This window comes from Branchiostoma lanceolatum, chromosome 12 (assembly GCF_035083965.1).
Source record: "Branchiostoma lanceolatum isolate klBraLanc5 chromosome 12, klBraLanc5.hap2, whole genome shotgun sequence".
Classification (NCBI taxonomy): Eukaryota; Metazoa; Chordata; class Leptocardii; order Amphioxiformes; family Branchiostomatidae; genus Branchiostoma; species Branchiostoma lanceolatum.
In genome coordinates this window covers 13,759,707-13,786,789 of record NC_089733.1, presented here as the reverse complement: position 1 = coordinate 13,786,789, position 27,083 = coordinate 13,759,707, and the positions used below count along the sequence as shown (strand labels likewise).

General features: G+C 42.4%; 1 long non-coding RNA gene across 1 annotated transcript; it reads right to left on the bottom strand.

Moving 5' to 3' along the window:
- Positions 1-22,225: 22,225 nt before the first annotated feature.
- On the bottom strand, positions 22,226-26,989 carry LOC136445856 (uncharacterized). The gene is made up of 2 exons (XR_010757440.1): positions 26,875-26,989; positions 22,226-22,676 (listed from the first exon to the last, which is right to left on the bottom strand). It is a non-coding gene; the product is annotated as an uncharacterized lncRNA (long non-coding RNA).
- Positions 26,990-27,083: the final 94 nt, after the last annotated feature.

The following is a 27,083-nucleotide window of genomic DNA, read 5'->3' as shown; positions in this document are numbered from 1 at the left end:
AAGTGTAGTAGGAGCATCCTCTGCCTCGTCAGCTTTAGATATAGACAACTCTTGCAGCTAGATGCGCAAAGATCAGGTGAGACAGTTCGTTCAGTGTAATATAACCAACTGTCGCCGCATGTCTGCAGAGCTGATGTGTTATGCTGAAGAGCAGTTAGACCGGCTATACAGATCCTGATACAGGAGTACAGAACCAAGCTGCCAGAGGCTGTACGAACTCCAAGAGTCCGAAATTCAGATTTCAGAGATCCCTCGATGTTGTACATAAGCACAATGATCTACAAGGTCTTCTAATGATCTTTTCATGATCTTCCGAAGATCCATCGATTATCCTCCAATGATCTCCAATGCCTTTCGATGATCTTACAATGATCGTCAAGCTGCCAATAATCCCCAAATGATGCCTGAAGGATTGTGATTGTCTCCTCGATCTTTAGGTGATCTCCAAGGTCTTTCAACGATTTCCATGGTCTTCCAGTGACATTTCAATGATCTGAAGTACCAATACGTTTGGTCGCTCGTCGATTGCCAAACAGCAATCGCAGCATATATTCTTTGGCACTCTTAACTTGCCACTGTGCTTGACAATTCGCGCTTGGGGTTTGATGAAACTTGAATCGTCCCCTTTAACGTTCACATATTTTTTTCTTAACTGGATTTCCTCATGCATGTATTAACTGACTGTATCTTCTTGACAGATTCTCGCCTAGTCACGTATAACCAAGGCCTCTCGTGTGGTTTTGCGCATCATATGTGGTGATGTTAGAGTATAGTAGAACTATGCATGAGTGACTTTGAAGTCAATTAAGTCTACATTTAGTTCATTGTACTCTGTTACAGCTTGCTCAAAGCTATATTTAAAAAGGCTGGGAATACCTTACCAATGACAAGTAAGGAAGTAAGAGCAGCTTCAAGCCTACCGACATGGTTGGCTTGAAAACCATCCACTTGCCTGAAGCTGTTTTTGAGTGGTGCAAATGTCAGCATGGCAGTTATGTATGTACGGGATGAACGGCACGTATACATAGACTCGTGAAGAACTCCATATTTAGTCATTCCGTGAAATGTCGAAGGTTTTCCACGAAAATCGCAGGTGTGCGACACCTAATGGTTGCGTGGGTTTTATCTCTGCAAACGGTAGCGGTGGCTGCATTAGGCTGGGGTAATGGGGCGGTGTTTGTGGTGGGATTACTGATGGCCTGCCGTCTGACGGCGCTACGACAGGTCTGACGCACGGCAAACGTGTGCAGGTGTAACTAGACCCACCTGCGGACACATTATGCCAAAGTGCCATAGTCTTGATATATAAATCACCTGTACAAGTGCCGAAGACAGTTACATTTTGAATGAACTACGTACATCAATCCGCACTGCTTAATACTATGTATGCTGAGACGTTGTCTTTTCTTTGCACGAGCCGTTGTCTTTTTCTGTGTGTGTACTTTTTACTTACTCCTCCGTTCTTGCCAAAGCAAAAGAATCAACCTGAGGAAACGTATTGGTTTTACATTTCTCTAGATTCCACAAAATAGGAATTCGTCATATAACCACCATGGGAAACCCATCTTTGCGAAAATGTCTGGTTCGACGATTATTTTTCAAGAAGACCAAAGACAAACATTCCTTTCGGGAGTCGAACTCAGACAGCTTTGGAAGGCCATGAGCCGTTACGGAGCCTTTTTGATTACAAGTGGAATCTGTTTTCTCAAGCGCACGGGAATACCTTACTGCATGCTTCACATTTTGTCTTTCTTTGCCATTCTGACGCTGTGCATTCCCTCATCATGGGAGAGCTCTAGTCTAAAGCACTACAGACACAAAACACACAAAACCTCAGCAGCCGAGAATGAGAGACAGTAACAAACGTCTAAACGTGAAAACACGTCTGTGATTTTGTTTAGAAGATCAGAAGCTGTTTTCATTTTCTTCCCATGGTCTGGACTATGTCTTCCATCAGAGATAGGTATTTCCTTCTTTGATCATGTCTTCTTATCTTTTCATTCATTCAGTGGCTCATTACTTCAATTATGTCTCTGACCACCGTCCATATCCTTAAAGTCTTTTTAGTCAGCTTCTTTCTTCTCTAAGACGACACCGCGTAGACGCTCTCTCTGACGAAATGTCAACAACTCCTTAATCCCTTCGTTCTGCTTGTAGAATCTTTTTCTCTTTTGACTTTTAGTGTTGTTGTTGTTCTCTGAAGAGGAAAATGAATACCAAGACGATCGCGGGAATTTTGTTTGTTGTTGTTTTCTTTCTGTGGCTTCAGAACACCTTTACAACAACGGGGAGACGACCTAGCTACTACCTGGAAGGTCATCAAGCGACACCAGAATTGCCTGTGATTCATTTCAGATTCTCAGATAATCAAGTCATCCAAAATGCAACAGCCTCGTGGCTTATGTATGCACATGCCCTTATATTCCGCTAACATGCAGTGGATGTGTTATCAATGCAAGTTGTCAATGTTTTTTGTGTGGAGTGGAGCACAGAAATATCTGTGACGTACCTTACCCAAGGGCACAGCGTACACAAGGACCTGCAAATGATTTGAACCCAGAACCTCTAACTTACCTGACCACCACAAGGCTACCCGATGCCATCTCAGAAAACAATACCTTCTTCCACCTCACCTTTTGCAATTTGTGGAGTCAGCAGTCCGTTTAAGGTTACTGTCACTAAGGCACTGAGACTAGGGTTTTAAGGAGGGTGATTTTCCTTTAAGATCTGTGCGGCCCTTGGATTAAGACGACTCATGTTAAGATGTCAAGGCATGAGTCATTCTCTGACGTCACTATCGCCCAGGGACAAGGCGAGTGTACACTACTGGAGGTCAGTTGATCATGAATTCAGGCCGATGTCAATGACCTAACCCAATGAGAAGAACCACACGCGTTCAAATATATATTCTCAAGCAGTAGCTCTAGTCACCAGTAGATTCAATTGCTGGGTAAAGAAGTACTCATCATCATCATCATCATCATAAGTACTAGACATTGGATAAATGGGATACACTACTTTCCTAAAGAACAAGGCAAAAAACGTTCGTCGCCTAGATTCAACCATGTTTATCGATAAGATTAGAGGAGAGAAGAAATTCTACTGGCATATTGTTCAAACTATTTGGCCAATTTTAATCTTAATTATCAAAGAAATCTGCTGGGCGTTACTGAAGTATACACTCTGTCTTATATTTTTGCCTTATAAAATGCCACCTCACACCTAATCTCAATCGCCCAACTGCCCTGGCATCGTGGCTCAAGAGCTGCTTCTGTTTATGTTATACCCGACTTCTTCTGCAACTCTTCGTGTAGCTGTTTTCTTTCTCTCCAGACCACAGAAAAACACTGCGACCTGAAAACCGTCCAATGTTTACAAACTAAAGGTCGATTGTCTGATGAAGAACACTTTAGTCTTGAACATCACTTGTCACTTAAGGTTGTCGGAAGTTGAGTTGGCCACAAATCGACCATGCTATCTCTTAAGTTAAAGTGCAGGCTGCTATTTTCAGTACGACCCGCACTTGAGATAGCATCTCAGTGTGATTTACGACGCCTTGCTAGGCATGCGCGCCCCCTCTTATCCCCCTCCATCTGACCTCTGACCTCCCAACACATCATCCACTTTGTCTGTCAATCATGACTGACGTTAATAACGTCCCTCCGTTTCTCCTCTCACAACAGCGACATTGTTCTGCGAACTGGAAAAGTTTATTCGGCGCAAACAACTTGAGACCTTGGAGTCGCGGGGATTGTTGGTGCGGTGAAAGGGGCGGGTATCTCTACATCTCTTCCCTCACTTAGCCAGGGTCCACCATGTCTGTGGCCAGCTTCACCTGGGCGGCACTACAAAAGACTCTGACGTCACCGCGAAGCAATAAATGGCCTTCAGCGCTCTGCGGGAGAGGGAAACTGCTTTACGGTGTAGCTTACGGAGATTCGTTCTATACTTAAGGACTTTGTGATTTCTTCATCTATCTTACAACATAGAAAGCTGACAAGAGCTTTCGGAGAAATGTAGATGCAACATCAAAGCAGGGAAGGAAAGTCTTTTAAACTCAATACCTAGCTGTGGAGAAATGTCTTTAGTTATGCAACGATGTCCGTACGGTCAGCCGCACTAGTGAGGAGCCGCTTGAAAAAGTCGTTATTTTTCATCGCTACTCACTACTAGGGGGTTTGCTCCCTGCTGTGGTGCTTTCATAACTGTGTGGGCCAAGGGCTTTAGAAACGGAAATGCGCGCAGTCCTAGACACCAGATAGTGTGGGAAAGACTGACTCTCTATCTCACTATAATCATGGTTCTTTGTAAATGCTGTAATATATCGCTTAGAGCTTCGGTCAGGAAACTAGTACATGATGTGCATACATGTCTGCATACGCTGTAAAGATAACGTCTCTGGTCTGACTGGTTTTCTTAGCCTTACGTGTCTACAAGTAAGAGTGATTACCGAATGAATTGCGAGGTAATATTTGTTGAATGACGAAGTGAACACTTTGAATAGAGTGTATCAACAGAAATATCTAAATGTTTCGGTCGACATTTTGATAGTTATCACAAAGCAAAGAGAATGCACTTTTGTGTAAGGGGAGAAACAAGAAGTAAAAACACTATACCATTGAGTCCGTAGAAAAAAATAGGAATGCACTCGACATTTTTTCACCTGGTGCTTTAATGAAGGAACAAGTCAAGTACCTCATTTGTCATGTGTTTTTATCTGCGATTGTGGTTAAATGGTCTTTATCGTAAGCAACATCACATAAACACTTAGTTCGGACCCACCAAGTCTGCCAGTCGTCTCCCCCTGTCGCCAACCCTGGGTAATTCAACGTCAGGGCCGGACAATAAATGGCACAGGGCTGGCGACAGGCGGGACACTGGCGACGGCGCCGCGTACGTCCGAATACTTGTCTGCATGGTCGTCACTTAGGGCCTGGTCACATCCGCCGTACGAGCGTCGTACAGCCGCAAACTGAGGGCATATTGGATAGTCGTACTTGTGCCGTACAAATCAAATTCAACTGTCTTGTTATCGAAAAGGCTGTCTTAGATCCTTGTGGGTGGTTGGTTCTGTCGCAGCCTGTGTGAAATCAAAGTCCTACGACACCAAGATCGTACGACGATATATCTACGACGAATGTTGTTACAGACCGTCTAAAGATACTGAAAGAAGCTGTACGTGTCTTGACGGAATCGTGTGTCCTATTTTCCATTATTGTCGTGTCTCCTAGTCAAGAAGTCACAAACGTAGCTCTCACAGTTTGAGTAATCTCTAAGTAGGAACAGGGTCCGGCTCAGTATTTTTTGCGTCTGCTTGTCGCTGTTTGTAGGTTTTCTAGTAGTCGTTTAGCCGAAGGGCAACGACCGACTATCAGAAAGACAAAACGCTACAAAAACATGCCTAAAACACTACACCGGGGCCTACATCTGCACGGAGGTGGTGTCTGAGGAACATGCCGTCATTGGCGACGCACAAGTGGACTTGGGACTCATGTACGGCCCCGTCGCAAAGGCGAGGATCTTATCTGAAAAGAAGAACAAACTAACAAGTAAATACAAAATCTCTTAATTATACAAACTCGACCTTTTCTTTCTGCGCCATACTAGATGTATGAACAGTACAGCATAGTAAACAAGTATACAATCCATAGTCCGATTAGGTTTATAATTAGCACCTTTTTGTGTAAAAATGGTGAAAAATGCCTTAGAAGCAAATAATTCCCCAGAGGGTCTGTTATATGATTTATGAACCCGTTTTGGACCAATCAGAATCAAGGACACAAAGGTGAGGTGTAATAACCCCCTACCAGTCCTCCTTTATCAGAGGTTGTCAGTCACCTGCCCACTCGCCGCCTTGCCTTGAGATAAGCGCTGAAGGGCCCCATTCAGCCGGGGCTGGTAATATGATACGGCTTGCGTGTGTAATGTGATATGGTCGCCCGTCGCCGTGGGCGTGTCACGGGGTTATCGGGGATCACAGACATAGGTGTACACAGGGGTCGGCGGGGCAAGGACTGTTGGATAAACAACATATCGGCCACGCAAACTTGGTTGTACGGACGACATCCACGCGCGCGAGGATTTTCGCATGATGATCAAACGTTAGAACCTAGTCTCAACACATTTAGAATATACTGTGCATTCATTGGATTGCCAAGTTACCTTGACACTGGTGGTTTTCATCAGGAAGACTGATCCGCTGACACGTGATCTAATGGGCACATGGTGTCGATGTCCCATTGCTCACCAAAGGAAAAGAGAGCTCGATCCTTTCCAATGGCGATCAGACGATGCTTACATCCCGGTGATAGACAAGACGTCGTATTTTTGGGAGTCATTGTGGCACTATTTTCTAAGCAGAGGTTTCCGTCGGGAGGAGGCAGATGACCCCCCCCCCCCCCGCGGAAACCACTGTTTGGAGAGTATGTGGCATAGTGACTTCCAAAAATAAGATGTCTTATCTGTTTGTGTTTCTGACACAGTCTGGCCAAGATAGCAATGAAATACTGTTTTATGTCGTAATTTATCGGTTAATTTTTCTTACAAATTTTGAACAACCAGTCATTGAGAAATTGCATTTGCATTGGTTCTACGTATCACCTGTTTGTTTGAAAGAATACCTGGAATTTCCGGGGTGTGCCTGTCACGGTGGTCCGGGTGGCAGAGGACGAATGGCATCCGACATGATCAAGTAAGTCAAGATGCAATGATTATTTTTTCTAAAAAAAGAAACGACTATTCTAACTTTCGGAACGTTGAGAAAGAAACGTACGGCAAGGAATGAAACGTGTCTAAAGTAGACTATTCCCAAAGGCAGCGGCACACCCTGCACTGGGTCAATGTTTACGTTGACCAGTGACAGACTGCTGCATGTGACGTTTGTCTCTACTGCCTGGGAAAATACACGTCCTGTCCATTCTAATCCGACAAACAGCACTTCATACCCACTTCACCATCTCTCCAGGCTCTGAATACAGCTTGTTTCCCTTCTCCTCAACTCTCTGCTTGTTCCCATTTACGGTATTGTCCGAAGGGTTGGAGACTAACAGGTGTTCAAAGGGTGCCGAACAAAGGCGGTGTGTACCGTCTGCGCTAAGCTGGCGCAGGTAAACAGTACCTGTCAGGACCAAGACTAATCAGGTATTTCCTCCGCGGCCTGGACCACTTTCAAAGGGAACAGAAAAACACAAGTCTTCCTGCCACTTGACATTTTCGTATGCCGCTATATCATTTATGATACTGTAAATGCAGAAATGTTCGCGGTTTTCACGTTGACCGTTTCACCGCGAACTTAAAACCACCGCGAACATTTTTGTCCAACACTGTAGCAGTATGTGTAGCGCTGCCGTGAACTGAAAACCACCGCGAAAACTCCATTTTCGCATTAGTGCGAAATAAAAACCACGCAAACTTAAATGCATCTGCAGTATTCCACACGCTTACAAAATAGGGAGAATGGGCATCGTCACTTCAGGTGACAAAAAAACAATAACGGTTACTGGTGATTTTCTGGAACAACGTTTCATAGGGCTTTAGTCCAATGATATGTTAATGATGACATTAAATTAAATCGTCACGTGTATGTCACGTGTTCCTCAATATCTTAAAGACAACATTCCACATGGACAACAAAGAACCATAGAAGAAAGCAATCAAAACCTACATATATGACTTTAGCCTCGGATTCAGTGTATAGAGAAGGTAGAGAGCAGCTTCATTACTACATCCCACAGCTTGCCTTCATTCTTGAGTTACTCCGATACCCTTTGTCCTGCGACATCTGTTGTGACAGCTACAATACAAAGGTCTTTCTAAGTGGAAGCGAAAAGATCCATATCAATATCTACAGGAGATCAGATCATTAATAAAAAAGAAAAGGTTTTCTTTCTTGTCAAAGGGTTTAACGGAACATAAATTGCAACAAAGTGGCTTCATCATTAATCATGTCTCGATCATTAATTCTAATGCACAACGATGGTTCCACGAGAAGGATTCTAAACAGCGCGATTTTAGCACTGTTAAATACCTTCGCTGACCGGAAATACTACAAAGCGGACACTTCCGCTCTCCCGCCAAGTTCTTCCCTTTCCAAACTTTTGTCTCGCTTCTGACTGTAACAATAGTCGCCAACTTGTACTCTTACATTCCCACTGACCCAGAGGAATACTCTGCGCCAAGTATCGTTCAGCTCGCCACGTTCCAAATGTTGCCTAAACGGAAGGCGATACATTTGGTTTCCGATCATTCAATGTAGCAAGTCGTTCGAAACAAGACTGTTGAGTCTCCCCCACTATGTGGAAAGTCCCCACAAGAATAGAAGGTAAAGATTGCCAGGAGAAGTACACACAAACATGGGTAACTTTTCTTTCCAATGCCTATATGGGTCAGCTGTATTTGTAGAGGGATTAGGATACAATAAAAGGGATACAATAAAATGGTCCGAAATCTAGGGAAAGAGAAAAACATTTGTGAAGTTGCTAGGTTTGATAACCACAGACGTCTCTTTAAGTCAATGCGTTGAAAAGTGCCAATGATATGTAATCAGGATCAATTCGTGTTACTTAGCAAATTAATTATCTTGTTTTGGAAACGTAGACATGTGATAATTATGTTCTTTCACAATATAAAAAAAGGAAATTATTGAAACAACACAAAAGTGGCCAATTTCCCTGCATGATATTTAAACCTACTAATCTAGACGAAAAAGTGCAATAATCACATCATAACAACATATATATGAAGAATTGAATGTTTCAATTTTTTTAAAACTTATATGCCATGACAATGTGTATTTTAGGGCCAACTTGTAAATGTGTATACAAGGCCTTACAAGACTATGTGATTTTAAGGACACTTTCACATTATTCGTAGAATATTTTTACAAGTTTACTTTAGGTATACGTCAGCCATGGATGTGTCGTACAATATTCAGCTGTCTTGCTTGGGACAGAAAATATTGTCATGGATCCTGGTTGGTTCTGTCATAGTCTGACTAGAATTTCTATGACGAAAATAAATCAAACGGCCGTGCATTAAGGCCAAGGTCCTGTTTATTCACTAGTCATCAACAATATGCAGCGTGACACTAGGTACACTTTTGATGCGTTGCATGGGGCAGAACATCAATAACGTGGCTCATCACACGCACACTGTTTGAACCCAACCTGAGAAGTTGGCATGTTAATCCCGTATAACAGTTTAATTTGATTTTAGTCACGAGGAAACTAACAACATACGGTCGTTGTGGGGGATAGAATAAACGCACTTTGAACTTAACACAACAATGGTAAAAAAAGATAGTGCTACCTTCATCATGTGTTTGCGTGGGTATTACATGCTGGCATGTTAATCCTGCACTAGAGTTTGATTTGATTCCAATCCTGTTCTCACGGGAAAGGGCTAACAACGTAAGATCTTTGCTGGAGTGGAACAAATAAGCATTGAAGTGTCACAACTGTTATGGGGATGAAATAGCTTATTTCATACACCTGTGTACTTGTGCGCTTGGTCTTGGTTTACTTTTTCAGATGACAGTTTTTTGGCATTGATAATGAAATATCTCAACTATTCTTTCTATTTTTGGGGGTATTTTTTAGATATCTTTATCAACGCATCACAATCGTAAATACGTGTACACTGAATGTTACTTTGTAATAATATGTCCTTAGTACAAAACCAAATTTCAATATTTTGTAGTTTCTCTCAGTAAAGGTAAGTCGAAATCGTTGTTTCCATATCTACCTATTCATTTTCTTTCTTATGAAAGACAACCTTGCCTCACATTGTGATAAACCGTCAATACACATTTTAGATAAACGTACAGTATCTGGTGGTACCGTATGTGGGTCCTAGCCTTGAAATTACCGGGGTGCGGTTATCTGGTAACATTAGAAGCCAATTAATCTTAAGTAATTGAAATAGATGCTTAAAACAGCCTTGATTAGTAAAATTAACCTCAAATTAATTGCAGCATTTGTGTGCTTTTTGAATATTAAAAAGTCGATAAATCAACGACTGTGAAACTTAATTTGCTGCTATGTTCGCATCGCAACAACGGAGTATAATAACGACACGTAGCTTGTTGTGTCGGTTGACCTCATGATACTTGACACACGTACCGCGCGTTCCACCGGCCCGCTCTCGCGTCCTGGATCCCCAGGTGTGGTCTCCCCTAGCAACCACCTGACTGTCGCCCGGGGCCGCCGGCAGGTATGCCGCGAGACCCCACACGGTCTCCGCAATGATAATAATAACATGATGGATGCTTTTATCTACAGTGTCAACAGATGTGTATAATTAAAACGCGAGAAACGGCGAGAGAGCTACAGACAATCCGGGTAACAGGGGTTAAGTCAGAAAATGGAAAAGGAAAGTCATAGCTGAGAACCCTTCTGTTGTTGTGATTCCGGGTAATCTGAATAAAGTGATGCGGCTAAACATGGATTATCGAAAAAGGAAAAACAGGGGTTATGGCGGCGGCAAGAAGATAAAGTTTTGTTTGGAGACCTCTTTATTCAATGTTAGTTTATATATTGTAGAATATTTAAACAATGTGTCCTTCAGTTCTTTAAGCGATAACCATGCAATGCCATATGTATTATGAAAAATTGTTAACATTATAAGTAGGAAACCTGTAGAAATAAAAGAAATTTCAATCTTAGCACGGATATTTGGTAGGTTGGTTGGTTTGTTGGTTGCTTGGATGGTCGGTCGGTTGTTTGTTTGGTTGTTTGGTTGGTTGGTTGGTTGGTTGGTTGGTTGGTTGGTTGGTTGGTTGGTGGTCGATTGGTTGGTCGGTTGGTTGGTTGGTTGGTTGGTGGTCGTTTGGTTGGTTGGTTGGTTGGTTTTTAGGCAGTTTCTGTCCTATATTTGCAATATATGGATTATTACATGTCAATGTACCGTTATAAATTCTATTCTTTAATCCGTTTTGGTATTGAAGACGATAGAGATGTCAATTTTTCATAATTTTGCCGGTTTCCCACACATTTAAAATGGCGTTATCGTCTTAAACATCTGGATTTCTGAAGCGTGAATACCTCGGGGGGGGGGGGGGTTGTACTGATGCCGCATTGGTGTGTTTTGTAATGTGACAGTCTTGGGGTACATGGCAAAAGTATGGAAGTTGACGTTATTGACTGTTATCTGAGGGCTGAAGGCCTTCACCTTCGGTTGGTCTGCTGTCGACGAAGTCTTCGCTGTGGGGGGTCCGTTGTTGACCATGTCCCAGCCCGCCTGATGACCGCCATGAGGGTCCTATTGTTGACCGTGCCCGCGCCAGACGGTCCCTAGCCCGTCCCTGGGAGGCCGACAGTGCCGACATATTAGTCACAGCGGGCCCGCCTGCTGTATACACCTACATTCCGCTCGCTCCTCCAACGGTAGACGTTGCCATGGGATAAAACAGGTGAGCTTTGGAATATAAACAGCTGTTCTCTGTTGTCGTTTCAGTGTTTGTTATTTCTCGCACGAGGAGTCTTTATTTTTGTCGCTATGCTTTTGTCCATACCTACTTTCCGCACTCCTTTTATCGTCTCAATTTCCTCCTCCGGTCTAATTATGATTCATGTCGTTAAAAATCCTGTGCACCCTTGTTTCTCTATTTGTTTCCTCATTTTCTCTTCCTGTTTTCTTGTTACATCCCTCACTTAATCCATATTTCTCCGATGTAATTATTTCTTTGTCAATATTTGTTCTGTTTTGTAGAGGTTGACATTGGCCCTTCCTTCCGTTTTTCCCACCATTGCATTTTTTCACAAACATACTTTCGACCACTTCATCAAATTCCTAGCGGTCTTTAACTAGAACAATGTTCAGCTCAAGTTCGTGTTATCAATCGGTACCATTAAGTGGGCCCCGAAACGGCTAAACATGTCAATATTACACTGACTAAGTACATTCATTTTACAGTGTTTGTTGTAAATATGTCAATTATACTTCGCTATTTGTCGCCTCCTTGATCATAGGATAATTCTGTGAAAAGAAAACGGTCTGTTTTTACTCAGAGGCTCTGAAAATAGAATTTAACGCGTACGGATAACGGGGAAAGATAATTATGTAAGCCAAGTAAGGCTGTATTACTCAAATTAGTCCCAATGCTTTCCAAATTTATCTGTATAATCGGAGCCTTTTTTCTATAACTCCCTGTCCATAGTTTTCACTAGCCGCCCCCCCCCCCCCTACGTGACCTCTTGACCCAGTTGTCCGTCGTGACCTGGTAACAAGAATAATGTCGCGGTATGGCTTGCCTTACCTCCTGCGGAGCTTGAGTGCCCGGCCTGGGTCTGGTCACCAGATGACATGTCACCTGCCTTGTGACGTGTGTGTTTTTCTGGATCTATATTGCTGGCAAATACACCCTAGGCTTAGTCAGCCCTTTCGTAACTGGGATCCAATCATTGCTGATATTAGAAAAAGTACCGAAACCAATGATTATAACACTATATCAAAAATGTCTGCTAGCCCTTATTGTATTAGTAATTAGGATGTTAAGTTTTATTTTATACTCATGTTTTGTATCATGTTCATGAATTCTTGCCATACTTTGTACCATGTACAATTGTCGTGCAATAAAGTTCTTCTGACTGATAATTGCAATGATCATTATTGCCATGCTGAAGGCGACAGACTGTCAGCGAAACGTTAGGTGTTGTAACTCCTTCTTTGTGAATTAAGATCTCTGTTATTCAGCCATTTGCCAACCTGATGAAATTATTCACGAATTATATGTCGTCTTTATATTCTGACATGGGATGACATGAAGCGCCAGTTTATATGCATTTCATGTCTGAATTGGTTAGAGTGTATTGTTTGATGATATGTTTATAAAACTTTGCCCAATCCGTCAGAAAGAACTTTGATCCTTCGACTAAAACACAAACTTTCTACAAGGTCAGCAACTCCTTCAAGTCAAATTAGCCATCCGGCCGTTCAAACATTGTCGACTTGTCAAGTTGCTGGCCAAATATCTGAAAACATAGTTAGTTAACGTATTTTTTTCACTTTGTCGTCGAGGAGGGACAATGCGTAAGGTTTGTCTACGTATGTAGAAGATAATTCCACAATTTTTCCGATACTAATGACAACTCCTCAGGTTGGGCTTCAACCAGGGCGTGTGCGGTGAGCCACTTCATTGAAGTTCTACCCAATCCATTACAATATTACTCATTCATTTTCTTTGCGGAAATATCTTTCCCTGTTCGTACCTTTCGGCCCTCGCTCTGCCTGTACAACAAGACCCTTCAAGGGGCTTCTGTGAATTTTTCAAATAGAACTATTCGTTCTTTATATACTCACTCCTTGACAAAGACTGGTGTTGTACAGTCGAAAATTTGTGTATGTCCAATTTTTGTGTTGGAAATTACAGTTAAAACTTGTCTCAGAATGGTTTCTACCAACACAGATGAACTTTCAAGCTATTCATTCTTTAATATGAGTCCACATTCCCTTTATATTATGGATAATGTCCCATGGACGTCTACACCCCAAACTGGTGCGTGCGCGCAAAGCGCAAAAAGGAAGGAAATTGATCAATCTAATCATTTCCCAACTCAAACCTGCTAAACAGCAAAGGCAATTGCGCAATTGTATTTCGGTCGCGTCTATTTACTCTGCGCCGTGTCTGTTTTGTCAATGTTGTCATTTTACTGTATCAAACATTTATGTAGATAAATCTAAACATCATTAGAGCTTGACATGTCAATTTACAGAAGTAATTGATCAATTAAGGATCTGTTTTGATACTTTGACGTTTCAAATAAACCCTATACCCCTGTTAAATACCAGTGTTTAATGATTACCTTTCAAATGAAAGGGTCCGCTCGAGGGTTTTCCATTAGACTAAGAGTGCGTCAGTCACATATCTGTCATACTTTTATACCGCAAAAACAATTCATGACATAGACTTCATTCAAAAGGTGGCGTTCATCAGTAAAACACACCTGTAACATAAAAGTTCTTTTTCGCCTAGAAATTCTTCAAAGCTCATACCCCGGGTCAAAATAGAACCTCCCAACAGTCCCACCTTAAAGTCTTCGCGTAGTTTACAACATGGTTTCTCAGTTGATATACATTCACAACACAATGTACATATCATTATTGCACAATTCATCGAAGATACATTGAAATATACATTTTATACCAGTGAATTTTAGCATCCTGTACAATCTATATCACAGTCCCCCATGATCATTGAAGTGACAAAAAATATGGAATAAGTGCATTCAACACTTTAAACACTACAGGCACAAAGACATAAACCCAACCAATTTAAACTATTACCAAATGCACTACGTCCCCATACGTTGCCATGGTAACGCAGACGACCGAAGCTATGTGGAGTGAGTCGCTGACAGCCCACCGCGGGGGTGACAAACAGGTCCGAAGTTCAAGTGGTGCTATTGAGGGATTAATGGTGATATATGACGTGTTGTAAACCTGTCGACGTGCTGCCCGCCCTGAGCCGTGACCATGGCAACCGCGGAACACCGTCGGACGGCTTTTATGCCACGGTGGGAAAATGTCGACGGACAGACAGGTGGGAGAAAGAGCCGAGAATGCGCCTGCACTTAGATTGACACATTATCGTGTTTTTTGAACAAAAGAGGTACGACAAACCGACGCCATTGTCCTGTTATTGTCCTGTTTATGTCCTAACATAGCAGGAAATGGAGTCGTTACATAATCCCCTTGACCCCGGTTATTGATCTGTAAGTACCACATTTGACAAAGCCCCAAAATAACCAATACGATACTTGACATTCGTGTGTGTGGACACAATGGCCACATTCAACTTTTCCCTTGATAAAAGTCCGTCCATACCTTAGAAATAAGTATCTATTTGAATTGTTACTTACCCACTGTCAAAAGGACATCTAAGGGAACAATTTAACCGCTCAATCATAAGGTTAAAACAGCGAGACAAAAAGAAACACAATGAAACTTGAAGTATAACTTTAACTTTTTTTTAGATATAAAATTGGGTCTGACCATATTATTGACCTTTGTTCGCGCTGACTAATTGAATGTCATGATAATTAGTCCATTTATATACATTATATTTGTGTCTTTTAAAAAAATCGACAACTTGCTGGCGTCGGCACTACGTTAGATTATCAAACTACTACCATAAATTTTAGCCGACGTTCACCGTAATAAGCAATAACTTACAACAATACAGTGTAATATAATTTGGGATTTGTTCACAAATCAGCTTTTTTTCGGTCCAAAGTTTTCGACTTGTTTAACACATAAAATAATGGTCTTCTTTTGGCCATGGACAATCATTTGAAATGTGATAGAATGTCAAACATATTGTTCTGGAGAAAATTTCCTGTTTAGGCGCCAAAGTCCTACAAAAGGAGCCTTTAAGATATTATTAAGACGGAATGCTATGGACGTATTTGTTGATGATGCAAAGGTCGCATTTCTAACGTGTTAGTGGTAGGGATTTCCTGTGTATACTTACACCAAACAATTCACAGAAGTGACCGTTACCTCTCCTTGAACAAACATGTGAACTTGAATGAAGTGAGCATGTGCTTGTTTGACTTGGTTAGGTGGGGCGTGTTTGATATTTGATAGAGCTCAGTCAAAACAGTTGTTGGAGGAAAGACTGTTCAAACATCCATATCGGGTGATGTTGTGTCACTGCACAGATATAAATTATTCTGTCTCTTACTCACCCACAAAGTAAACGGTGACTTACGGCGCGCCACATTTCTCCTCGCCCGTCGTACGGTTTTCATGTTGTATACGTAGGATTTCCAGGCAAGCTGTGACAGAACCAAATTGCAACAGCCGACAGGAATCTAAGGCAGCCTTTTCAGTAACAAGACAGTTGGGATTTTAACTATCACAAGACTTTCCCCAGTTTGCGGTCGTACAGTTTGTGATCGCACGACGAACGTACGACGAATTCGACCAGGCTCTTAGGAGTGATGATACTCACTCTAAAAGAACACTCCTGTTACATGCATAACTGGCAGCTCGGAAATGTTCATTGAATTTTCTTTCATTTTTGTCATTGCCATTAGATTGCTTCATATTTGTTGTTCAAATTTATTAAGATAGAAAATAAAGACCCTAGGCACTTGCTTTAAGTTTTGAGTATCATTTAGATTTTAATGAAAGATTTTAAGATACGAAATATTGAAAGTGCGTGTAAGCAAATTCGGAATGAAATTAAAAAAAAGGTCAGTAGTAGCAATTAGTAAATCAAACAACCAGCCAACCATTATATGAGTTAAAACCCAGCGTGGGTGACGTCACGTCACGTGACCCATGACTGACAGGTTTGATGAGGTGAAGGGTTATCAGTTGTCCGACCCGTCGGTGACTTATCGCCGTTTGCAGCGATAACAGAACATCACCCGGCAACCTCACGTCTGTCTTGACGCGTGTGCAGCTGCGGTGATGCCGGGTGAAGGTGACGACGACTTCTTGCCTAAGACAAAGTCACGTGTACGTCGTCCGATTTTTTATCGTACAATGGTCTTATCGTACGATAGTTTTGTCGTGCGATTTTTTGTCGTACGATATTTTGTCGTACGATATCTTGTCGTACGATGTTCTTGTCTTGCTAAATTTTTGTTATGCGATGTTTTTGTCGTGAGTTTCTTGGGCGCTCGATTTGTTCTTATATAATTATCCTACGATTTTATTTGTTCCCACGGTTTTCAGCGAGGTTATAAGAAACCGTTCTTGGAGAGGAATCCACGACAACATACTTTGTCACAAGGATGTTAAATTTTGAACAGCACATCCCACGACTGTTTCAAGAACGTCATCAGCTTGTTGTAAAACTATCGTATGACTTGTGTGGTAAATGTTTTATCAGAAGACCTAGACTGTGGTCGACTTAGATTTGGGATTTACACTGTTTTACTTTTCTGTACCCATAAACTCTTTAAGGCCATTGCCAGGAGAATGTTACGTATCAATCGTGTTAACTAAAACTTTACTCCGGCAACGTTACAAAGTGGTTGGGGTCCCAGAAAACGCCCCCCCCCCCCCCCATTGAAAGATTGATGACGTATTCCTTTGATAAAGTCCATCAATGTGACAACTTAGTTATCGCGCATACAATTGCACATAATCGTTCTAAATCAAAAAGACACATGGCAGCGCATCTGACGTGTTCATCTACCAATAAAGTCTTCATATTTTCTTCAACACACCACAAAACCATCAACTTCAAAACGGAAATGATATTTCAGTAGGCTGGTGCTGGTGCTTCGATACCCGATGTCTTAAGCCCCCCTCTCACTGGACCCGCGGCACGCTGGCGGCATCGCTGCGTCCTAAACTGGGTTTGTGTTACCCTTGACTTTATAATGGGAATATCATTCAAAACGTACAAGAATGACCAAAAAGACAGCAAAACACACAAAGCTTAAAAAGATTAGTTTTTTGTCGATTCTATTGGCCGCAGCGACGCCGCCAGCGTGCCACGGGTCCAGTGAGAGGGGGGTTTACTGAGTGCTGTATGTGTACGCTACAGGTGTATTTCATCGCCAATATTCCCAACCACTTTCACGCCTTTCAAGCCCTTATTGCCACTTAGTCCAACCAACAAGGAAGAAACATTTCCGCACTTAACGGTAAACATATGTGCTAAATTGCCATTGTGCTCGAACATTTGGCGAAATATCTATAATTCATCATCATATAAACCCTAGGTGCCATGTGTTGACGCTAAAATACCTGGCTAGCGAATGCGCTGTTATTAGCTCAGTACGTCACTTGGCCGTCACAAATCACGTCACGTGATTTGTAACAAGTTTTACAAGAATATGTGAGCAAAGGAATTGTGCGCACGAGGACAGATTTAGGTTCAAATGTTATTCATAACAATCTTCCAGACAGAAATATTTGATGATAATCAGCAATATATAATCATCCATCATCCAATGTTGAAAAAAATTCTATGTAACTTTGACAGACTGCACCACAGCCATTTAGCGTAAAATGGTATCCGGCAACTACGTTTACCGCAGCACATTTGCAACATCAGAGCTGCGTTTATAAGATGGTACTAGTTAATCATGAAGTAGAGGTAAAGCAGTCATCCTCGTCTCGTCATGATGCTTTTTATTCAAGGAGCAGGTAGTAGTGCACTACGTGTTTTCAGCCAAGCACACCGGGTCACCCCTACTCTTCTCAAGTGTGTTGGGTTCTTTTACGTGCAGAGTTTGGAACTTGAGACTTACTCCCGAAGCTCCCCCATATGGCAAGAATACGATAGAATCAACTGAGTTTTCCGTCACTAAACGTTTGTTGATGTAGCTAGCATTTCTTGCCGTTAAACGTTTTCTTTGCTATGGCCATCTTTAGCCAACTTTCTCAAACACACCGACATTATCTCCTCGTTTGTTCACTCGTAAAGCTGTCAGTCGGCTTCGGCGTCGTTTCTCGAATATCTGAATTACGTTTCTTCTCACTACTGCGTGAAAACACGCTAAAAATAACGACAATAACTAGCACATTCTCAATCAAAGTTTAACTGTAATTGCCAACACAAAAATTGGACTTACCCACATTTTCGACAGTTCCTTGTCAAGGACTTAGCAATCCACTTGAGTCGAAAAATTGGGTAAGTCCAATTTTTGTGTTGGCAATTACAGTTAAACATTGATTCAGTATGACTTCTACCAACACAGATGAACTTTCAAGTGATCATGCACATTCGATCGCAAACTTCCATTCATGGACACGGTGAATGATTATGAACACTATTTGAATAAAATGAAATGAAATGGAATTAAACAAATCGTATACAGTATATTTCTAATGGCTCATGCAAGCTTCTGTCCACATCTGCTCATAGATTATATTTTCACTTGCAAAACAAAGGCGGGCGGCGGGCGGCATCTGCCACAAACTATACAAGATTAGTGAAATGAATCCTATTTATGTCGGTGGATCAATCGTTTGACTAAACTGTGCGTAAAATAGCTTAGTATTAAAACGTAGATAAGTACGTAGATTAACTAACATTAGTTAGGGTCCCAGGTGGACCCTAAAGAAAATCTCTGGTGTGTGCGTAATAACTACAATTTAGAACAACAGACAAAACCCCAGTGATATCTTAAATGCTAAAAAAAGTAGTGCTTGCGTTCGTAAGGACCCGAAATGTACGTATGAGGGTAATTGTCGTGCGTTGAATTCATTGGTAAGCTAGAGTAAACAGTAGTAATAATGTTAGTACTTATACTGTTGAAACATCAGCTCAAGAGCTTTTTTAGAAATGTTGATGTTATCTGTTTATGGCAGTACTATATCATGTCAATCAAGCACCATGTATACATTCTTCCTGGTTTAATTAGACGTAATGTTGGTGTTTATACTGTTAAACATCAGCTCAAGCAAAACGGTTCAAGAGCTTTATAGAAGCGTTGACGTCATCTGTTTATGCTGGTACTATCTCATGTCAATCAAACGCCATGTATATATGTTTCCTGATTTGATTAGACGGCCATACGGGTTCCCACGGTCCGTGTGCGTGCGACATGATAGGGACGAATCATCTCTGGGCTCCCGCGTGGCACACATACCTGCGCTACGTATTTCTGGCAACTCCCGCGCTTTGAGGGACCTTCAAGAGGATGGAGGCCGTGCGTCGTCTGATTGGTCGCCATGGCAACGGCTGTAGATATGCCAGGTATCCCACCGTGTATGATGGGTATGTTTGGTGGGTTATGGGGTCAGTGACCTTTGCATGTTTTCCGTACAGCAAGCATCAACAAGAAGGTTGTAGCCAGGGGTCGACACAAATATACTCGTTTTTACCATGAACATTATCCTTGACCTTTGACCATTAAACATGACCAACGTTTTACGCTGCTTTTATCAACTTTCGATCTAAATAAACCGCCTTTCTATCGCTTTTCTCTTTTAACAAAGCTTTTCTTCTTCTTTTTTTTACTGTGAATATATGAGTCGCCATTTTCCTTTGCATTCGGATATTTGTCACTAAACCGATGCATAAGAAGGGTGTAAAAAGTGGATAAGACCAAAGAAGAGTAAGGCTAAAACTGGTTTTAGTGATCTTCTTTTAGTGATGAATTCAGAATTGCATAGTTAGTGGCATAGAAATAAAAAGAATGAAAAACAATCACTTTTCATCTGCATGGTGCATCTTTACAGCTTTGAATCTCTTAATGTTAGTTTTATTACGTTCAATTAGATATCACATACGACACATGCATAGGGTACTGGCTATTGGCATAGGGTACTGGCTATTGGAATTGTTTGCCTTATGTTATGCCATAACGTCACCCATCATGTAAATCATAACGGTGATTAGCCTTGTTGCTGACCAATGTTTGGGTGTGTCCTGCGCATCATAGTATCAAACTTCCATATTCCCTCCCGATGAGACAGTACTGTACAGTGAGGAGACTTGACATAAACCCGGCGGGCTCCACCTGTTTGCGCCCAGGCGCCGGTTGCTAACTGCGGGGGAGGCCGCTTGTCATCCCGACAGATCCCGCGCACAATCCCGCCAAATCCGCCCGTAAATACCGCGCCAATGCCGCCCTTTCTTCTGGGCGATCTCAGCAGGGCAGGCGGAACGGCTCTCGGTCTGTCTTTCCTCTGTTCTCCCTGCCTTGGCGCTTACCTCGGCCTGAGGAAGGCGACTTTCTTAAGCTGGGCTGAAGACGCTCCCATGACGGATGTAACTACAAGGCCCTTTCTTCCGTTTTCGTCCATCCCATTGCACACATGAGTGTGGCATGTGAGCTGAATACGATTAGATGAATCTACACGAGGTCATAATTAGGTTCGTATTATACTCTTTAAGTTACCACGATGCATTTGTTTCTAAAAAATGACACAAGCAAAAAGAACATAAAGGCAATAAAAAAAGCAAAAACTCATACTCTCCAAGCAGATGAAAGGTTCCGGCACAGTCTCGGAATTTTACGCTTGTTTTTTTGCAACATTTGTCCTTGTACACCTACCTAAATCTATGGAGGACAAGGAGAAGTTGAGGAAGACAATCATGGACATCAACGCTTGGCGCGAAAATATTGTGATTCTAGTAGATAAATGCATCGTTTTAATTTTTAACTAGACCGGTTCCTAGAGGGAAAATTAGGTAATGTTGCAAAAACGTCGAGACTGAACCGTGTTCTGAGATCTGCTTGGAGATTACTCTTCAATGTCTATAACCCAGTTGATGACCTTTCTACACGACCTTCAGTGTTTCACTGTTGTGCGCTGTACTATTTACACGGCGTTTTGGGTGAAAAGGGTCTCATGGTATACTTTGCAGTCAACCCAATCCGCAGTGAAAGCCTTGTGCTATATTTAGCTGCCATTGACGGTGTGACTGACACGTTTATAGTCGTCTTAATTTTAAGATAACAAACAGGTGTCAATCATTCTATTCTCTTTTATTCTATTCTTTATCCATTTTGTTTTACCCACCAGAATAATGCGTTGATGACACAATCTTTTCGTCATGTAACAATCCATCCTCCGCCAAGTAGGGCGATGCTGATTGTTCTCGATCATTCGTACGTCTTCCAAACGTGTTCATTTGCGCCAATATTGGGAGTCAGCCTAACCATCTGAATTTCAAGGACAAGTCAATGGCGACACACGCGTTTTTCTATCGTAGAAGAGTCACCCTGCCATGGTTTAAGTCCTCAAAACTTGATAAAGCGTCGACCGTCTACTATTGTCGGCAAATGTCCTTGATAGCAAGACGCATAAGTCGACGGTAGCATCTACTCTGCATACGCCCCCCAGGAAGTCTGCTACGGAGGCTACTACTCCGTAGGTTCTTTGCGCCTGGCTAACATTTGGCGTCGTTCCCACCATGAACAACGCCATGTTGAACTTGCCATCCGACCCTTTTGTCCCGCTGCCATTCGGATGTTGCCATTCACTTAATTGGAGGGTGCATGTTGTTGGAACGTTACAGCTAAACAAAGGCCGGACAAAGTGACACAGGTGAAGCGGACAAGCCTTGGGGGTAATTCTGGCACGGGCATTAACCTAAGGAATGTGACTTACTAAATTTAGTAACTTCAACGTACCTTCTTTTCCAACCTTGCCTCATATTCATAAGAAATATGAAGCGGACAAGCCTTGGGGGTAATTCTGGCACGGGCATTAACCTAAGGAATGTGACTTACTGAATTTAGTAACTTCAACGTACCTTCTTTTCCAACCTTGCCTCATATTCATAAGAAATATGAATTAGAAAGTCAAACAATTACGAGAAGATGATGCCATGTGTTTATAAGTACGACAAAAAAGAGACATCAATATGGAGAGTGAAAAACGCATATTGGTGACGTATCAAAACTCATGCATTCTTTGATTTCAAAGTTGAAAGACTGAATAACTGCAAAAAATTGTGACATATACCACATACTAAGTAATGCTAAGTCCGTATGTACGTATAAATGTGTATACATTTGATGGATTGACAGATAAAGATTTCTACTCGCTTAATTTCTCTTCTTAGTTTTCCTAAAATCTGTTTTATACCCATATAAATGCTATATTTTTTCGTACATTTTAAACGCCTGTACTTGTATTTGTAGCTATACCATCCGTTCCAAGGTGAGAGACCGGGGACATCAACATCCGGGTCCTTCTTTGGGCTTGAACATCCGGGCCTTTCTACTGCATCACGTGATTTCCACCGAAGAGAGCTTGCACTGCAAAATAGAAAGAGAGGAATACATTATTTACTTGTAGTTTGAATGTGTAAATTCACTACGCGGGCATAGATAGTAAAAAAAACTCAACTCTTTGACAGATTCTAGAGTGTGTATTTTAATGATTCTCTTAGCCTCGATTCTCTTTACCTCACTGCATTGCGTAGTGGCACTTCCAACATCAAGTTGCACTGTATTTGAAGTTTGTTTCCTCCACGTATAACAGTGAATCTCATCTGATATTAGGTGAAGTGGTTTATATAAAAAATTGTCTTCTATTATTACTTTTCTATATATTTTTCCTTTTTTTCTTGAATTTGCCCCTCAATATTACCCCTCTATTCGTACGGCCCCAAAAAGAGAGACTACATGCAGACTTTCGTTTATTTGTCATGATATCCCGAGATTACAAGTAAAACTGTTTTCTTTCCATGATAATCCAGCCATTAGCGGCCAAAGTTTCACTCCTAGACGCTGTCAAAACTCCGTCTTTACTGACAATACTCCAGTTACTCAGTTAACTGAAGGACCACCCTAAAGATTAATAGAATAGATACAAGAACAACAACAGTAGAAGCCGCAAGTTTATACGGCTAGTAAAACACGTGGAAATGGCTGTTGTCTTTAGGTGTCCAGTTACGATCTGGCTAATGCTCGTGTTGTTGTTGTAAGCGAGGGATAGCCATAACAAAACGTGTCATAATTATACATTATTAGATACCGTACTCCTCTTGCAGGGCAAGGATAGTACTGCCCAAACCGGAAGTACGAAGGGGCCTCACGAACATAGAGTAGAGCGCACAGACAGATACAAGAGATTAACATAGACAAACGAAGTGAAAACCTAGGCTCTAAGCTTACCCGTAGCACAAAAAATCAAAATACGTGTGGATAGCGTTGGCAAATTGACTTACAAGAATATGGTTGGCGTATCTAATTCTATGCACACATATTTGGGGTGGTCTTGTCTGAATATTACCATTGTATTCAAATGACCAAAGACAGTCTTCAAGCAAAAAAAATAATGGCATCTGCAATTTATAAGAGATATGGTGCAGAATTAATTCTTTCTGCCCTATGTTACTTGACTTTTTATCATGTTTCACTGCCCTTACTGAAAATTGCTACCAAACTGTTCTTGTGTTCAGACAGGTTTTGCGTCACACAAAAAAAGAATACGTCTGCTTTTCCCGAAAACGTTTTGCAACGGTCCCCAAGCTGGGGTTGGATTCTGTCCTTAATCCCGAACATAAACCCGTGTGCGCGGAACACAGTAGCAAGGTTTTTGATCCGGGCTTACCCTCCCTGCTGGAGCATGCCGGGCGAGCTCCGCGGCTCAGCCGCCCATACCTCTCCTAAACACCACGCAAATCAATTTTCCGTCTGAGTGCGCAGGGCTCTCGCGTGTAATAGTTATCGCCGGCCCACAAATTGGGGATGAAAAGAGTGAATTAATCGGTGATAATGACCCCAGTGATGAGTTTATTGAGCGGGGCGGCGGGCCTATTGAGGGAGGTGTCGGTGACGGGGTTAATTGACCGTGTGATTTGGGTAATTTACCGCGAGCCCTCCCCCTGATCCCCGCCGGGTCTGTCTTGTTAGTAGTCGCTCCACGAGCAACAGCCTGCCACAAGTTTCTTACGCTAGACGACGACAATTGCTCACATATACCCCTGTTTCAACTCTATAACACAGAATTTCAATGAAGTTTTCTATAAACCAGTACGTTCCTGGCAACTTGTGGCTAAGATATGTCGTTTTTTTGACGGTTTGGAAAGCATGTTGTACCAGTTATGTGGACTATGTCCAACATGTGAATCGGCCGTCACGGCTGCTGAGATGATACGCAGGATGCCGTGGTATTGTGGCAGTGTTGTTGGTCTCGTCTACGGTTTCCTCTAATTTGCTTTCTATTTGTTTTCCATCCGCCCTCCCACACCACAATGATGTCGGCTGGTGTCGGCTTTCCAGCGCCCCCCTCCCCACCGACCTCGAACTTGTAAACCAACGTTGTCAGCAAACGCGGTTCAGAATTCTACCAAATTCATCCCTAGCGGACAAATGTTATAAAGCACAGTCTCTTCAGTCTCATGTTTTTTTAATGTAAAACAAGGATTGCATCATCACATCAAAGGAAATATAATGCCTGTCTACCCATACCTATCATCCCATCTATTTTAGAATGTAGGCGTCAATGAATATGAAATTATACGAGTCATTCTGAATTTTTCCTGCGATGATTTTGTACATGTACTAAATTGAAGCACTGGAGGGGAACGCATATACCAGAATCATCCTACGACTCAGCCGCAGCCGAAGCTTACTCTGTAAAAAAAAGAAAAGATTCCCAAGTCGTCGACTTGTTTTCCTTTTTCCACGACAAAAACAACACGGTGCACAGGTCTGAATAGCCCGTGCCATCGCCCGCCGGCCAGTGAGCCATGTTGTGCACAGTGGCACAGCACGCATGGGCGGCAGGCATGAATGTCGCCCTCAGAAAAACAGCCCGTTATTTGACTTGTCCTGATGAATGTGCTCCCGACGGGCTCCTTCAACCCCCCTCCCACTGCAGCAAATGAACACTCGCTTTTCAACCGTACTTACCATATCATCCGAAACTCAAATCACCAGTGATTCTGATTCAAATGTACACATTCAATTTCTTTGGCTTCATACGGATGAATTTGTACAGGAAGTCCTTAGCCATTACTTGACAATGCAGACTGAAGTACCTGCTTAATTTCTGATATACAAGTCAATGGAAATATTCCACTTAAATGACCTCGCATCACATCCACAGCCAAAGTCTAGGATATAATGTGTCCATTTAAATAATGACGTTTAAATCAATTAGTGCACAATAAGTCTCTGAAGCAAAAGAGGGACGTTTATTTCTGTCAAAAATTAAAGAAATTAAATGTGGTTATTACTTTCCGTTGTCTTATTTGGGGCTTTTCATACTATGTCGTTATTTATCTATTGAAATCAGTATGCAAAATGTCTTGAAATTGGTGAAATATTCGCTGTGATGCGGATCTCCCATTTCACACACACACATGTATACAAAACAATACCGATACCGTGAACCCGGAAAGATAATTTACCCTTGTTGCATAATATTACATTGTGTTTGCGTCATAACACACGGGTTGTCAGTTTCATTGTTTGTTATCGCGACCTTTAGAATTAATTTCCGCATACAATAACCGGGTTTCCCGTGAGGATTGTGTGACAGCGGCGTCGTATCGTAACCCAGCGCTTTGTATTATCTAGCTGGATGGAATATCATATCTGCATCGCAGGGGGAATAATATTGTAACCACAAAACCACAGCAAATACACAGAGATCTCAACCAGAAGCGTTTAAGGATTCTACTGCTTCTACTGTCACAGCGGGATACTGCAGCTAAACCGCAGCTCCTAGGCAAGTCAGATTAGGACTACGTCCTGCTATGGATATGGTCACATGGAGTTCTAGCTTGCATCACAGCGTTTGTGGATGATTCCTGCACTTCAGGCGATATCATTATCAAGGCTACGCGTTCTGAAGCTGCGGGTGTGATATCGTATCCCTCCCCCCCTCCGAGCGCCTGATTGCCCGGTTCCGCCTCGTTATCAACCATCAGTGTTGCTAATTGGCAGGACAAATCGCCACCGGCATTGTCTTTAAGGATAGAAAAGTCTTGTTACAACAAGCGGCAGTGTTATGACTTCACGTTTGTTCTGTGTTCAGTCTCAGCCAGAAGATACACATCACCCGATAGGTGGGACCGTGGCGCGGAGAGCGTTGTCGGACAAGATCGTTCACGGTTTTGTAGATAAGGCAATGGGCCGGGTGAGTTTAACGCTAACACCTCATGATTTATGCAAGGACCACCAGGCCAGACGATAAGAGATCGAAGCGATGTGAAATTTAGCATCGGGGATCTGCGGCAGGGCTTTGCACACCTGCGGTCCCACTCGTTCAGCGACCGTGCTGAGCTGGGAGAATACGGGAATAAAGAGGGAGGGAGACTTGTAAGAGGGAAATTCTTGCCTCCCAGCGAACCAGAGAACGGTTACAATGGCGGCTTGTATCGAGTGCGCGTTTCGTGGCCCCAGAACAGCCCGTACCTGTGTCCGGCTATTGGTATGCACGTGCCAGAGATGTGGCCAGCGTGCGCCGGGCCAAGAAAGGATACAAAAGGTGGGAAAATACCTGCAGTAGAGGAGAAGAAGATACCTTGTACCAGCGGCGTCTCGCATTTCAACCTCCCAACACACTGCCGCCGCGATAAATCAAAAAACTTTTATACCTCCGACCCCGTCACTGGGGACACGTGGGCCCGAGCGCACGACAAATCGTCTGCGGGCTTGTGATTGGTCGGCCCAGCCACATTTCAAACACAGCAAAGGAGTGTGAGGAGT